Consider the following 15,000-nt stretch of genomic DNA (forward strand, 5'->3'; position numbering starts at 1 on the left):
TTAATAGTGCCAAAAACTATACCAGGAAAATTAAGGAAAGCACACAGGACATTAATCCACCACGCACCAGCATCGATAATGCAGCGTCTATTCAATGCGCTACCAGCTCATCTGAGGAACATAACAGGAGTGAGCGTAGATGTGTTTAAGAATAAGCTCGACAAATATCTAAGATGCATCCCAGACCATCCAAGACTGGAAGATGCAAAATATACCGGAAGATGCGTTAGCAAAGACATCAAAGGCGCCTCACTGAGGGACCTGGGGCAACCCTGAACGAATTGTAAGGTCTGTAAGGTCTGTAAGGTCTCTCTCTGAAGAAAGATTTCGAAATGCTTGCTTCCAGAATAACCAGAATCTCTCTCTCTCTCTCTCTCTCTCTCTCTCTCTCTCTCTCTCTCTCTCTCTCTCTCTCTCTTTAATGACTTCTCTTCTTGATAATGTACGTGTCCTTCTGCCTCTCGAACCATTATATAATTTTTCGTCATTGCAGTCTACTGCTCATGACACTCTCTCCTTTTAAGTGTGGGTCTCCCATTACCTTAAGTGCTCTCATTAGTGATACTTTCCCAGTCCTGTTGAAATACTTGGGAGTTGTTGAAATTCTCCACCTTTGTACAAGATTGAAATTGTACCACATCTAAGTTTCTAGTTAAATGATTAAAACACTTTCCAATATCCATGTTATTTAGCATAACCACGCAAGCATAGAATGTTTATGTATGTATGTAATTACAGTATGTATTCATATATTTGCCTATTCACTTATGAACATTAGAATATTTCGCCAGTTGTATATTTGGCGATGACAGAAAAGTCCTTTCTTTGTGTGGTTAGGGGAGAGAGAGAGAGAGAGAGAGAGAGAGAGAGAGAGAGAGAGAGAGAGAGAGAGAGAGAGAGAGAAATTCCGTAAAAGTGCTTCTTTTACCCTTACTAAATAAAACAGATTTTAAAATGTTTACATTTGTGTCAAATTTTAACCAAGAAGTTTTTCGTCACCATAATTCTTGGAAATTACATTGTATATGGATTTTAAATTCCCATTCTGAATATACTGAAAAGTAACAGAAAGGATTTCAAAATTATACCTCTCTCTCTCTCTCTCTCTCTCTCTCTCTCTCTCTCTCTCTCTCTCTCTCTCTCTCTATGGAGAAAAGTTACGAAATACTTGCCCAAGAATGACCACGTTCTTCTCTCTCTCTCTCTCTCTCTCTCTCTCTCTCTCTCTCTCTCTCTCTCTCTCTCTCTCTCTTCCTGGAAACAGGTATGGAAATTCGATGCTTCCAGAATTACCAGGTAGTTTTCTCTCTCTCTCTCTCTCTCTCTCTCTCTCTCTCTCTCTCTCTCAAACAGGTATGGAAATTCGTGCTTCCAGAATTACCAGGTAGTTTCTCTCTCTCTCTCTCTCTCTCTCTCTCTCTCTCTCTCTCTCTCTCTCTCTCTCTCTCTCCATTTCCTTATCCCCATTCGTCTTCTCGTCTGCCAGTTTCATTTAATCTCGACCTCGTCTTATCTCTCGGGAGAATAATGTCTCGTCGACTGCTTCTCAGACTTTCATTCCGACAGACAAAATCTTGAGGCTTCGAGTTTCCGGGAGATAAAAGACAAATGCCTCAGGGTTCTCGTCAAGGTAAAAGCGAAATGGATTTCTTTTCTGGGGGAAAAAATGTCTCGTCTAATTTCAAAAGCGTCTCGAATTTACGTCTTAGATTTATGAAGAAGAGTTAAGTGAAAATTGCAATGAAGAAGTTATTTTTAATGAAGGTGAATGAAGTTGGCTGTACGTGGTTTTTCTAGTAGATTTTTTTTTCCGCAAGGACTAACGTGGCTTTTGGTTCACAATTCCATTTTTTTTTTTTTTGCGAAATGTTAATGGTTTCATAGTAGACAATCTTATACGGAATTTACATTGCTCGGTAGTTCCTTTAGGCAAGCTGAAGGGAGACAAATTAATTAAGGTGCTGTCATTAAGATTTCATTCATAACTACTAAAAGGACATCAGACTGAAATATTAACCAACACGTAGAACAATTTTCACCATCACAAAGAGGCGAAGGTTTTCAGTGGTTTTTCAAGAAATATCTTAACAATAGAGATGAAGGGACAAGATCTAGTCTACCAAACTTTCTTTATAACCGAACTTCACTAAGCAGAGATATAATTCTAAGCAAATACATGTTATACATCCTGAACATCGATAAAAACCTAACATTCTGTCACAAATTTAAGATTTAAAAACATATAACGAGTCCTTAAATAAAATAACTTGGCAGACCTTCCGTTAAATCCCCTACTATATTAGCGAACATTCAAATGAAAAATCAAAATTACTTAAAAAAAAAAAAAAAAAAGAGACCATACAATTAAAACACCTGAATAAAATGACTGGCGGATCATTAGGTAAAGCTTCACTTGAATCATCCTCAGTATTACCCAACACTCAAATCGAAATTCCATTGAAACAGAACGCCAGTGTCAAAACTTCGTGGTGTCCCCAGTGAGACGAAATTCTGATGAAATAAGAAATATAAAAAATAATTTAAAATAATCTTTAACATGCTTTTATTAAAATGCACTAAAAAGTAAAAAACAATTCTAACGAAATTGAACGTGATGTCCTGTCGAGCCAAAGGAGGCTTTAAAAATCCGTAGAGTTATTACCTTATTCTACCGAGTCAAAGAAGTTATGCAAAATCCGAAGAGTTTCATACAAATCCTGAGATACTGAGAGAGGTCGCTGTAGGGTCACTAGAGGTCACTGCTGACCTACTGGTCATGTAAGGTTGTATTGTCACCGGGAATGAGTGACCATGCAATAATTTCAAGTCCATCGGGCGAAGGGAACAGGTCGAAAACTGAGTTACAAGTTTTGACCCAAACAGATAGACGGATAGACAGATGCAGAAATCAAGTTAAATAAAAGCATGTAAAAATCTTCTAGCTAATCAATTCGGGACTACACAATCTCACACTCTCCGAAAGGACCAATCGGCAATTTTTACTCTTCCTCTTACGTTTCTAAAGCTCTAATCTAGGATTTTAGTTTTCTGTAAAAGAAAACTATTGTGACGGCTTTGTTTGTCCGTCGTCACTTTTTCTGCCCGCACTTTTTTCTGTCTGCCCTCAGATCTTCAAAATTACTGAGGCTAGAGGGCTGCAAATTACTATGTTGATCATTCACCCTCCAATCATCAAATATACCAAACTGCAGAACTCTAGCCACAGTAGTTTTTATTTTATTTAAGGTTAAAGTTAGCCATAATTGTACTCATGGCAACTATAAAGGACAGGCCGCCACCTGGCCGTGGTTAAAGTTTCATGGACCGCGGCTCATACAGCATTATACCGAAACCACCGAAAAGATAGATCTATTTTTGGTGGCTTGATTATACGCTGTAGCAGCTGCACAGAAAACTCGGTTGCTTCGAAGGAACTTCCACACATTTTTCCTTGTTTTATTCTGTCGATCCATTGTCTGGAATACGTTGGTGAGATATCCTGCCAGTGAGTAAAAGTCCCTCTCAAGTGAACGTAAATGATAATGTTTGTTTAAAATCGGGGATGAAATTAGTTATCTTGCCAGAAATGAAGTTAAAAACTATTTTTTTACAGTGAGTAAAAGCCTCTTTAACTCAAATGTAAATAATAAAGGTTATTCAAAATCGGTGACAAAATGTGTCATCTTAAAGAAAGCCTCTGTAACGTGAATGTAAATAATGATTTCTATTGAAAATAGGTTATAAAATTAGCAGCCTTACGGGAAACGAAGATATTCTAATTTTTAAAGTACGATAAATCTTGATTTCAAGGGATAGAAACCATTGTTCACTCTTATTCGGTGAATGAGTAAATAATATTAGTGCAAGACCATTAAGGAACATCTCTCATAGGGACCAGAAAGACGACTTGAAAAAAAAAATCACGCCGGTACTACCGTAAAAAAAATATACTCTGTTCTCAGAATTCACAGGAACGAAAAGCGTCAACCAAGGAGGTGTCCAATTTACAAACAGATATTTCTCTCTCTCTCTCTCTCTCTCTCTCTCTCTCTCTCTCTCTCTCTCTCTCTCTCTCTCACAGAATTCAGTAGAATGAAAAATTCGGCCACGAAAGGCATCCCTTTTACAACCCCCCACCCTCTGTCTCTCTCTCTCTCCACACAATACATTTAATGCCTACACTGAAGAAAAGAATAATCAGTTCTTAAAATTCAGTGGAATGAAAAAAACCTTTACAGACATATTCTCTCTCTCTCTCTCTCTCTCTCTCTCTCTCTCTCTCTCTCTCTCTCTCTCTCTCTCTCGTAAGGCAAGCCAGAAGTCTGTCATTAGAATTCCCTCCAACACCTGGATGCGCTACCTCGCAGCCAGCCGTGCCGAATAACAAACATCAAAAAACCCACAAATCGGAATTTCGACATTGGTCAAGAAGTCTAGTAACGGACAGATATTTTTCAAAAAGCGGGCATGCTCTAGCGCATGCGTGTATATTTGTATAATATATATATATATATATATATATATATATATATATATATATATATATATATATATATATATATATATATATATATATATATATATATTATATATATATATATATATAAATACAGTATATATATATATTATATATATATATATATATATATATATATATATATATATATATATATATATATATATATATATATATATATATATATATATATATATATATATATATATATTATATATATATATATATATATCGAAACACTATTTCTGAATTCTTGTTGCAAGTAAAACCATGCTTCAGTGATGACTTAATCCGTAGAGCAAATTCGTAATTATAAATCTCTAGCTCAGAGATACCAGGAAACGGAGGACGAGATGAATGGGGGAAGCCTGATCGAAAAATGAAAATTCTGAAGAAAAATATTAAAATTTTCATTTATTTCAAAGTCAATTGAATTTCATAGACTAAAAAAAATCGGGCTTCTGGATATAACGATCGAATTCAGTTGAAATACGTACAAAACAATGGCATAAATAAACTTGATTTACTAAGATTGATAGGTTGACCTACATGATTTTGAGATCTTTGGGTGACTCCTCTTCTAAATATCCGTGTTTTGCCGATGTTTGAAAGTGTGTGTATGTGTATATGTATGTGCGTGTCTGTACGAGCGGACTGCATGTGCCACTGATTTAAAAAAAACCAACGATTCTATGTTTGCGTGTGTATGTGTGTGTGTTTGAGTACGTGCGTTCCCAAAAGAGCGAACAGCTTATGCAAGTTGTGATGTTTAGCGGTTTTTTTTTTTATGAGAACAATCGTTTGCCAATTGTTCCCTTGGTGGGTTGTTGCCTCCTTACTTTTGTTTTTTCCTTTGTAGAAGGAGTTGACGTCTGTCATGGGGTGCTTGACAGCGTTAGTCAGGTTCGTGGCAGCAAGCAGTCAGCAGATGGGTAGCAGCAGCAGGCATGCTTACCTGGGACTTGGTCAAGAAACGCAGTAGCAGCAGGAAATCACTTTGTTGGTCTGCAAGTGATTGTCTTGATGATTGGCGAGAGGATGAGGATCTCTGCGTCCATTTTGCGAGTGGAGCATTGGAAGTCAACTGCTATGTGACTGGGAGACGACCTGGTTACTTTGACGGGAAGATGGGTAAGTCTTTTGCGTCTGTTTGCTTCTTCAGAGTATCAAGAGGATATGGAGAGGTTAACGAACGTCTTCACTTGTTGGTGGATTATTTCATGTTTGAGGAGGTGTTCCTGTTTTGATAGCGGGCAGCTGTCATTAATAATTCGCCTGATTAAGTTCTGTAACCTTTTATGCTGTGGTGGTAGCAAAGTCTATCTTGACAATTCAGTAGGATTGGTCTTTGATACTTCTGTTGTGTTAACTGTCTCCATTATTGTTGTTATGCTGCCCATTACTTATTATTATTGCATGTATATATTTATGATGGTTTGTCATTATTATAATTGGTGATGATTAAGTGTATGGCTCTTGATGATGGTTATCATTATTAGTGATGAGCAAGTGTATATGGCTCTTAATGATGGTTGTATCATTACTGTTATTGGTGGGGAGCAAGTGTATGGCTCTATTGATGAATTATTTGTTTATTCATATATTTTGATACTGCTGATGTTTAATACTATATATTTGGGGTTCCCTGACTGTCTAATGATTATTGTCTGCGCTGTCCAAATACCTGACTCGCTTGTAAATTTTGTAAATAAATTAGTTTAAGGTCACTTTCTTCGTTTTGTTCAGCTCCTTCCTCCTTTGTCTGCCTCAGTTTCTGCCAGTCATTCCAGTCCCGTTCCTTTCTCTTTATTTAAGAACCTGTTGAACCGATTGCGGTTCATTACACAGTGATAACATGATAAACGATGCCACGTTTGTGTGTGTGTGTGTGTGTGTATGTGCGTGCATGCGTTCCCAAACGAGCGAACAGCTTATGCAAGTGCTAAGATAAACGATGCTAAGTTTGTGTGTCTATGTGCGTACATGCGTTCCCAAACGAGCGAACAGCTTATGCAAGTGCTAAGATAAACGATGCTAAGTTTGTGTGTCTATGTGCGTGCATGCGTTCCCAAACGAGCGAACAGCTTATGCAAGTGATAACAAGATAAACGATGCCACGTACGTTTGTGTGTGTGTGTGTGTATTTACATGCATTCCCAGACGAGCGACTGAACTTGTAGTGATACCACAAGGCTACGCAAAATTACGCAAATTATGCGCAGCAGCAAATTCCATTTTCCATCCTCTCACTCCCTCGGCATCAAAGAGCGAAACCCCGCTATCTGATAACGCCGTGAGCTGAATATCAAAAATTAAGTTTCATCAAACAATACGCCACTGCAAACCCACTGGCGGTGAGATCAAAGGGATTCTGACTTCTCTTGCGGTTTCCGGTTGTATTAAGATCGTTATTTCAATAAACATTTTTTTTGGGGGGAGGGGGCCAAATTGGGGAGGTGTCTTTGTTGATGAAGTAGGTTTGCTGTTGCTTTGGAATTAAAAGCGACAATTTTGATGTATTATTATGTTTACTGATACTGCACTGTTTTAAAACTAGAAAAATAAAAACCGGTTGAAATGCTTATGTATTTTAATATTCTTGAAACTTTATTCCCACTGTCTTTTATTGTCATTACGTCGTCTTTAAACCGAACAAATAAAACCAGGTCAAAATACTTATGTATTTCTACATCCTTGAAATTTCATTTCTGCTGTCTTTTATTGGAATTGGATTGTCCTAAAACAAAATAAGTAAAAAATGCGCCGAAGTTTCTTCGGCGCAATAGAGTTTTCTGTATGAACCGCGGCCCATGAATCTTTCAGCCACGGTCCGGTGGTGGCCTGTCTTATATCGTTGCCAGACGCACGATTATGGTTAACTTTAACCTTAAATAAAGTAAGAAACTACTGAGGCTAGAAGGTGCAATTTGGTATGTTTGATGACTGGAGGGTGGATGATCAACGTACCAATTTGCATCCCTCTAGCCTCAGTAGTTTTTTGAGATCTGAGGGCGGACAGAAAAGGTGCGGACGGACAGACAAAGCCGGCACAATAGTACTCTTTTACAGAAAACTAGAAACAGCTCGAATTTCTTACCTACCCAATAACAAAAAAAAAAAAAAATTGCCATCAAATTCATTTTCCCAAAACCAGTGTTACGGGTGAAAGTTCTTGAAATTCTGTTTCAATTGTCTTGTATTGACATTGCATTGTCCTAAGACAAAACAAAATAAAAACAGCTCGAATTTCTTAACTACCCAGTAACGAAGAAGAACAGTCTGTCATCAAATAAATTTTCCCGAGAGCAGATTCAAGACTGACAGATCTTGTACAGTCAGCTATTATCCTTTCGTCTTTATAGCTCATAATTCGGTTCGTTTGTATACAAATCATCTCTTATAGCACAACCAGTTCTGATTGATATAGATAGCTATCAAACATCATAAATTAAATTTGCAAAAGTATATGTCATATAGAAATTAAAACAGCGCAGGATATGAATATTTGAAATAAAATATTAACTGTAGCTAGATTCTCCCAACAAACATCAGCATGTAATACGATTGGAAATTTAGTAAAACATACATGCAAATGGAATCATTTCCTCTTTGACATTTCACGACCTGGTTGTACCTTTCGCTGAGAATAACTACCCATAAAGACTGGAGTCTTTTCCAGCTGCAAGAAAGTTTACATCAGATCTCTCTCTCTCTCTCTCTCTCTCTCTCTCTCTCTCTCTCTCTCTCTCTCTCTCTCTCTCTCTCTCTCTCTCTCTCTCTCTCTCTCATGAGAATACTTCAAATTTCCTTTGACTCTTGATTAACCGGGTTCTCTCTCTCTCTCTCTCTCTCTCTCTCTCTCTCTCTCTCTCTCTCTCTCTCTCTCTCTCTCTCTCTCTCTCTCTCTCTCTCTCTCTCTCTCTCTCGTGAGAATGCTTGAAATTTCCTTTGAATTTTAATTAGCAGGAGTTCTCTCTCTCTCTCTCTCTCTCTCTCCAGTCACATCACTTTTTTCTCCTAACTTTTAAACCATCCAAAGTCCACTCCAGGCTTATTTCTCTCTCTCTCTCTCTCTCTCTCTCTCTCTCTCTCTCTCTCTCTCTCTCTCTCTCTCTCTCTCTCTCTCTCTCTAGCTCTAGACGAATATGTACGTAAATGAACTAGCAAGCAAATAAAATCAATAGGTACATTTGCATAAAGAACAGAGGATAATAGCTATATTTTGCACCAGAAATATATTTTCAGAAATTTGAATCCTTAAATTTTCGTGTTCCATTCTTCTTCGACATTTCTCCCCGTCCATAATCTTCCTGAGAGAGAGAGAGAGAGAGAGAGAGAGAGAGAGAGAGAGAGAGAGAGAGAGAGAGAGAGAGAGAGAGAGAGAGAGAGAGAGAGAGAGAGAGAGAGAGAGAGAGAGAGAGAGAGAGAGGGTGGGTGGGGAACGTCAAAATTAATCCACGGAATGAAGGGTGAAGCATTCTCAGGAAATCAGACGGTGAAATGGAAAATGATTAATGGAATTGGCAGAATATTTATTTATTCATTCATAAAAATAAATGAATATTTATTCATTTATTTATAGGTAGATAAATAGATATGCACTTAGATAAATTGACTGATTGATTAACCAGACAAACCCTGAACAACCTACGTAAGGTCCCCAGCAATCAGTGAGATGGGGAAAACTATTATTATTATTATTATTATTATTATTATTATTATTATTATTATTATTATTATTATTATTATTATTATTCAGAATATGAGCCCTATTCATATGGACCAAGCCCACCACAGGGGCAATAGACTTGAAAGTCAAGTTTCCAAAGAATATTATGATGTTAATTAGCGAAGTAGAAAGGAGGTAACTGGAAATACAGAAAGAGGAGATCACTTATAAAAAAAAATAAATAAGCAAATTAATAAATAAACAGATAAAAGTAATATGAAAAATATGATGAACAAGACAGTCTCGACCTGGCACTCTCTAGAGAATGCCTTTTGTGCTCAAATCCAAGACAATCGAACTTTGAAATCAGAGAAAAAACGTGACAGAAAAGACAGTATTTTCTTAAAAGGTTTCCACGTCCCAAGACACTGGATCTTCTGCTCCTCCTCTTCTTCTCCTTCTGAAGTCTCTTGCGTAACCCAGGGAAGCTTTGTTGAATAGACTACCTTCCTCTTCCTGTTCTTCTTCTCCTTTTTATTTCTTCTTCTTCTTCTTCTTCTTCTTCTTCTTCTTCGTATGAAGCCCTTTCGCGAAACCCAGGGAAGCTTTGTTGCATACTCTCTCTTCCTCTTCTTTCCCTCCTTTTTCCTCCTCATCCCCTCCTCCTCCTCACCCCCCTCCTCCTCCCCCTATCTTTTCTTCTTCTTCTTCTTCTTCTTCTTCTTCTTTATATGAAACCCTTTGCGTAACCCATGGAAGCCTGTTGTATGGGCTATCTTCATCTTCGTATTGTTCTTTTTCTATTTTTCTTCTTCTTCTTCTTCTTCTCCTCCTCCTCCTCCTCCTCCTCCTCCTCCTCCTCCTCCTCCTCCTCCTCCTTCTCCGTTTTGACATGAAACACTTTGCGTAACCCAGGGATGCCGACATCCATTCCTCGAACAAAGAGGGAGTTCAACCCGACTTCTTTCTTCCCTTTTGGCGAATATTTTCTCGAGGCGAAAGCAAGGGTGTTCTTTGGCAAAAGACTGCAAGAGCTTCTGACGAAATTGAAGACTGGCGAAGACGCTCCTTTCAAAATGAAAGGTAGAGAAAGTATTATGACCTGCATTGCTTCTCTATTTGAAAATGAAAGATAAAGAAAGCATTATGACTTGAATTGCTTCTCTATTTCAAAATGAAAGATAGAGAAAGTATTATGACCTGAATTGCTTCTTTCGAAATGAAAGGTGGAGAGAGTATTATGACCTACATTGCTTCCCCTTTCGAAATGAAAGGTAGAGAAATCCCCTGTTGATTTGAGCCCTCGAGGCGAAAGACACAACTGCTTTCTACATTAGTTATATTTAGAACAGTGAAGGAAGTGTAATCAAGGTATTTCATGTAAATTGTTATGGTGAAACGAAATCACACATACATACACACGCACGCACACACACCACTGAACAGACACTGCTCCATCTCACTACTTCTTGTGACCTGATACAGCTTTCCGGAAATGACATATCAGGCCAAACTTGATTATGTCACCACTAGTGAATTGTGTGTTCACGGCAAATGCTTATTACCAGATGTCATTACAGCAGTGGTTCTCAACCTGGGGGCGCGCCCCTCTAGTGGGGCGTCAGCAATTTCCAAGGGCGGGGGGTGAGCCCTAGGGAAAAATTAAACATTCCCCAATTACACTCGTTGTTCTCTTGACAAGAGTCGCTAAGAAGCAGTATCAAGTGTCTCACTAATTCATTCCCAAAAGAATAAAAACACCCCTTCTCTTTCTCTTTTTTTCCATTTTCCTTTAAATCTGGGAGGGAATTTTGCTCATAGATGCAAGGGGGGTCGGGGTGGAGGGAAGGACCAACTCTTATTAGAGGGGGCGTGGTAATAAAAATGTTAAGAACCACTGCATTACAGCACCGATCGTCAGGAAATAAAATAAGTAAGGATTTGCCAGTTTTCATATTAGTATGTTCGGTCTTTGGTTACACACCCTTTTCCCAATTGTGCAAAGCTGTATGGCCACATTTTAATTGTGCAAATACGCAATTTCAGGAGACAATACAATCACCAAACTACCAATAATCCTGGCAGTGAAGAAACTAAATTGAAAAGAAACCTAGCGATTAACCCCTTCATAAAAATCACTGCTTTTTTTTTTTTTTTTTTTGGTAAATCTTCAGCTGAAAATCCTAATGGACAAAGTCAATGGACTATAAACCCGAGAGGGCTCCAATGGGAAATCAGCCTGCTAAAGGTCGCCACTGACGTTCAGTTATACTTGCGCAGTTATGCCTGCACAGGCATAACCGCGCAGGTATAACTGAACATTAGTGGGTTCAGTTTTGCCTGCACAGGCCAAATGAGCATGCATAACTGCGCAGGTAAAACTGAACGTTAGTAGCGGTCTTTAGAGAGGCAAATTATAGGGGAAGGTGATAAATAATTACGAGTGAATAGAAAATAAAACCGATACACCTGAAATTCAGGAGACGTCAGGCTGGAAGCAGAAACGAATTTGCTCCTAACTTAGATACTGGGAAATCAGAAGATTCCACAACAAATGCACTAGGTAAGCTATTCCACAATTTAGTTTTAGCCAAGATAAAACTAGCAAACTGAGTAGTATAAACCTGTGCTGGAAAACGAAACACCGCAGGAGCAGCCTGCCGAGGGTAGTAGATCAGGTAATGAAGAATGCAGAGGATGCTTGACATCAAAGTAATAAAGCCAAAAAAGAAGCTGTTTCTAAAATACCGAGAGGGTGGGGGGAAATAAATTTCGTCCCCTTTAAACCGACAATACGACGGACATTCGAGATTTCTCCGAATCACTTCTGGAAACTCGAGGAGACAGCCTCTGCCTGTAACCCGATGAGGAAGGAAATTTGAAGAGAGAACTCAGGAAAGCTCAATTATGAGGAGACTGCTCGGTTGCTATGCGGGGAACGCCAGAGAGAAGGAAAGAAGTAAGAAAATATGGGAAAGAAAAGAGAAAGCAAACTTGATGAACCTGGAAGAGAGAAGTTATAAAAAAACTATGAGAAGAAAATGAGAGACCAAACATGATAAACCTGCAGGAAAAATGAGTTAAAAGAATTATGAGAAGAAAATGAGTGACCAAGCACGATAAAACTGGAAGAAAGATGAGTTAAAAGAATTACGAGAAGAAAATGAGTGACCAAACATGATAAACCTGGAAGAAAGATAAGCTGAAAAAAATATAAGGAGGAAAAGGAAGAGCAAACCGGATAAACAGAAAAAAGAAGGTAAGCGAACAAACAAACACATGGAATAAAAATTTATTTGATTTTATGAAAGTTAGGTCACCAAGCCAAGCACTGAAGGGGCACTTTCGGCCATGCAGCTTTCAAGTGAAAAGAGTCAGTTGGAGTGGTTGGACAGCAAGACTAAAAAGATCCAGAAAATAAAGGAGATGAAGTACAAGGATCTAAAGATGGAACTGGGAGAAAATCCCACAGTTACAGCGAGAAGTAATAGAGGTGTTGAACAGCAAGGCTGTAGAAAGGAATTGGGAATGGAGGTACAGTAAAATGATAAAAAGTGAATGCATCTATGCAGGAAAGCTGCAAACACCTTTTAGTAATGCCTAAAGTGCACCACGTGAGGTGTACTGACGGCAGTAAACCCTCAACCACTGCACTCCATATATAATTTAGGCCAAAGGCCAAGCACTGGGACCTCATGAGGTCATTCAGCGCTGAAACGGAAATTGACAGTAAAAGGTCTGAAAGGCGTAACAGGAAGAAAACCTCGCAGTTGCACTATGAATCAATCGTTAGTAGAGGCTGGAAAGTAAGATGGAAGAATGGAAATATGAAAGAAGGTACAGTAAAGAGGAACGAAAGGGGTTGCAGCTAGGGGTCGAAGGCACGCTGCAAAAAAGCTTAAGTAATGCCTAAAGTGCACAACGTGAGGTGCACTGACGGCACTAATACCCCCCCCCCGGGAATAAACCCTTAAGGGGATATCACTGGTTGGACATCCATTATAGTTAGGGAAATTGCCTTGTTAACCAGTTCCTTTTCACCTCAGAGAAACTCGTGCAGGCAGAAAATACTATATAAAATACCAACTTTATGCTTATTATTACGTCAGATTTTGAAAATGAAATCTTGAAAAATACATATTTTTTCCTCTTATAAAAATAACAGCTCTCTCAATTATTTCGTATTCGATGTTTCAGAGTGTATAAACAATGCGTAATTGTAACGGTAACCTATCCAATAAACTCGGCCAATAAGCAGAAATAATATGATGAAAATGTCTGCCAAAAGAAAAAATTAAAAACAAGAGCTTTCCACAACAAGTAAAATATGAAAGTAAACAGAGTATAAGTGGTAGAACTGCAGACAAAGAAAAATTAAAAGCACTGCACGAACAGAATTAGAAACAAAAAAAAAAAGCAACAACATTTACATTTCCGCCTTGACGCAGCCGAAGATTGAAAACAAATAGAATCCTGTTAATTCAGACCAGTATCCGCGAACTCAAAGAAGACAAAGAATGGAAATATGTAAAATGATTCAATCGACAGAACGGGAACGAAAAATCCAGTTTAAATCTAGATAAACAGACAAACAAAGACAAAGGATGTTGAACGAACGTCATCAAAGGAAGTGAGAGGGGGATATGTTCCAGTTTATGCAGATTAAAACAACAGAAGAATAAAATTGTTTTAAAACAAATACAGGAGCCGATACGGTCTATACTGTTTTCGTAACACTTATCTTGTATGAAAATACACTCGCGGATGTAAAATGGACTTATTTAATGAAATGGGAAAACTAACGAATTTTTTTACGTTTGCTTTGAAAAGTTCATTAGTAAATGAAAGTGGGACTACGGATGCGTGAACACATAAGATGATATTCATCATCACATCTAATTTTTCATAAATGTAAAATAAGGTCACTAAATGCCAAATGATATTTTGCCTTGTTACTAGGCCTAATAATGTCAAATGTTAAAGAGAAGATGACAAATCACCTTAAGTATCTCACGATCAGTCGAACCTAAGCTAGGAAGAGAGAGGAGGAGGAGGAGGAGGAGGAGGAGGAGGAGGGGGGGGAAGAAGAGGAGGAGGAGGAGGAGGAGGAGGAGGAGGAGGAGGAGGAGGAGGAGGAGGAGGAGGAGGGAGAGAGAGGAGAGAGAGAGAGAGAGAGAGAGAGAGAGAGAGAGAGAGGAGGAGGAGGAGGAGGAGGAGGAGGGGAGGAGGAGGAGGAGGAGGAGGAGGAGGAGAGAGAGAGAGAGAGAGAGAGAGAGAGAGAGAGAGAGAGAGAGAGAGAGTAGGAGGAGGAGGAAAGAGACCTTACAGACCTTACAGACCTTACAATTCGTTCGGGTTGCCCCAGGTCCCTCAGTGTGAGGCGCCTTTGATGTCTACCAGAGAGTTGCTAACGCATCTTCCGGTATATTTTGCATCTTCCAGTCTTGGATGGTCTGGGATGCATCTTAGATATTTGTCGAGCTTATTCTTAAACACATCTACGCTCACTCCTGTTATGTTCCTCAGATGAGCTGGTAGCGCATTGAATAGACGCTGCATTATCGATGCTGGTGCGTGGTGGATTAATGTCCTGTGTGCTTTCCTTAATTTTCCTGGTATAGTTTTGGCACTATTAATCTACCTCTGCTTGCTCTTTTTGATAATTTTAGTTCCATGATATTTTCGGTAATTCCTTCTATCTGTTTCCATGCTTGAATTACCATGTAGCGTTCTCTTCTCCTTTCAAGACTATATAAATTTAAGAATTGTAGTCTTTCCCAGTAGTCAAGGTCCTTAACTTCTTCTATTCTAGCTG

The sequence above is a fragment of the Macrobrachium rosenbergii genome, chromosome 6 (genome assembly GCF_040412425.1).
Source record: "Macrobrachium rosenbergii isolate ZJJX-2024 chromosome 6, ASM4041242v1, whole genome shotgun sequence".
Lineage (NCBI taxonomy): Eukaryota > Metazoa > Arthropoda > Malacostraca > Decapoda > Palaemonidae > Macrobrachium > Macrobrachium rosenbergii.